The sequence below is a fragment of the Galeopterus variegatus genome, unplaced genomic scaffold (genome assembly GCF_000696425.1).
Source record: "Galeopterus variegatus unplaced genomic scaffold, G_variegatus-3.0.2 Scaffold15587, whole genome shotgun sequence".
Lineage (NCBI taxonomy): Eukaryota > Metazoa > Chordata > Mammalia > Dermoptera > Cynocephalidae > Galeopterus > Galeopterus variegatus.
Window position 1 is genome coordinate 13983 of NW_007741698.1, and position 2486 is coordinate 16468.

Sequence of the window (2486 nt, forward strand, 5' to 3'; positions counted from 1 at the left end):
TAATAGGAGGGGAAATGAACATCACACTATCAATATTGGACAGATCATCTAGTAAAAGAATCAGCAGAGAAACACAAGATCTAAAGAACATACTAGACCAACTCGACTTGGCAGATATCTACAAAACATTCTATCCACCAACCTCAGAATATTCATTGTTCTTATCAGCCCATGGATCATTCTCCAGGACAGATCAAATATTATGTCACAAATCAAGTCTCAACAAATTTAAAAAAAAAAAAATAGAATTTTCCTATGTATTTTTACAGACCTAATGGATTAAAATTAAAAATCAATAACAAATGAAATTCTGGAAACTATACAAACACAGGGAAAATAAACAGCATTCTACTTAATGACATATGGGTTGTAGAAGAAATCAAACAGGAAATCACATATTTATAGAAACTAATGAAAGTCATGATACATCATACCAAAACCTGTGGGATACTGCAAAAGCAATACTAAGTGGGAAATTTATCCCATTAAATGCTTACTTCAGAAGAATGCAAAGATGTCCAGTGAGCAACCTAACACTTCACCTTAAAGAACTAGAAAAACAAGAACAACCCAAACCCAAAGATAGCAGATGGAAAGAAATCATTACGATCAGAGCAGAAGTTAGTAAAATTGAAAACCAAAAAACAATACAAAAGATCAACGAATCAAAAAGTTGGTTTTTTGAAAAGATAAATAAAATTGACAAACCTTTACCATGGCTAAGTACAAAAAGAAGAGAGAAGATCCAAATAAAAAAAAATTAGAAATGAAAGAGGTGATATTACAACTGATATATCTGAAATACAAGGAAACATTCGAGACTACTATAAACAACTATATGCCAACAAATTTGAAAATATGGAGGAAATGGATAAATTTCTGGACAGACACAAGCTACCAAAACTGAGCCAAGAAGATGTAGAAAATCTGAACAGACTAATAACAATAAAGGAGATTGAAGCTGTGCTCAGAAGGGTCCCAGCAAAGAAAAGCACAGTACCAGATGGATTTACAGCAGAATTTTACCAAACATTCAAAGAGGAATTGACACAAATTATTTACAAACTATTCCAAAAGATTGAAACAGAGGCAATTCTCCCAAACTCATTCTATGAAGCAAACATCATCGTGATACCAAAACCAGGTAAAGATACAACTGAAAAAGAAAACTATAGACCAATATCCTTGATGAACATAGATGCAAAAATCCTCCATAAAGTACTAGCTAACAGAATACAGCAACACATACGTAAAATTATTCACCATGATTAAGTGGGATTTATCCCAGGGATGCAGGGTTTATTCAATGTATGCAAATTAATAAATGTGATACATCATATTAATAAAATCAAACACAAGGACCATACGGTCATCTCTATAGATGTTGAAAAAGTATTTGGTAAAACTCAACATTCATTCATGACAAAGACCCTCTATAAGTTAGGTATAGATGGAAAGTATCTCAACATAATTAAAGCCATATATGATAAACCCACTGCCAATATAATCCCGAGTGGGAAATGCTGAAAGCTTTTCCTTTAAGAACAGGAACTAGACAAGGATGCCCACTCTCACCACTCCTATTCAACATAGTGTTGGAAGTACTAGCCAGAGCAATCAGAGAAGAGAAGGAAATAAAGGGCATCCAGATTGGAAAAGATGAAGTCAAACTGTCCCTGTTTGCAGATGACATGATCCTATATATCGAACAGCCTAAAGCCTCTACAAAATACTCTTGGAGCTGATAAATGATTTCAGCACAGTAGCAGGATACAAAATCAGCACATAAAAATAAGTAGCATTTCTATTCTCCAATAGTGAACATGCAGAAAGAGAAATCAAGAAATCCTGCCCATTTACAATAGCCACCCAAATAATAAAATACTTAGGAATTGAGTTAACCAAGGATGTGAAACATCTCTATAATGAGAACTACAAACCACTGCTGAGAGAAATTAGAGATGATACAAGAAGATGGAAATATATCCCATGCTCTTGGACTGGAAAAATCAACACTGTGAAAATGTCCGTACTACCCAAAGTGATATAAAAATTCAAGGCAATCCCCATCAAAATTCCAATCACATTTTTGTCAGAAATGGAAAGAACTATCCAGCCATTTATTTGGAATAACAAAAGACCATTCATAGCTAGAGAAATTCAGAGCAAAATAAATAGAGCTGGAGGCATAACAGAACCTGTGTTTAAGCTATACTACTGGCTATAATAACAAAAACAGCATTGTACTGGCATAAAAACAGACACACCGATCAATGGAATAGAATCGAGAATCCAGAAGCCACCCCACACCCCTACAGCCATCTGATCTTTGACAAAGGCACCAAGCCTATACACTGGGCAAGAGACTGCCTCTTCAGCAAATGGTGCTGGGAGAACTGGATATCAATATGCATGAGAATGAAATTAGACCCATATCTCTCACCATATATGAAAATCAACTGAAAATGTATTAAAGGATTAAATAT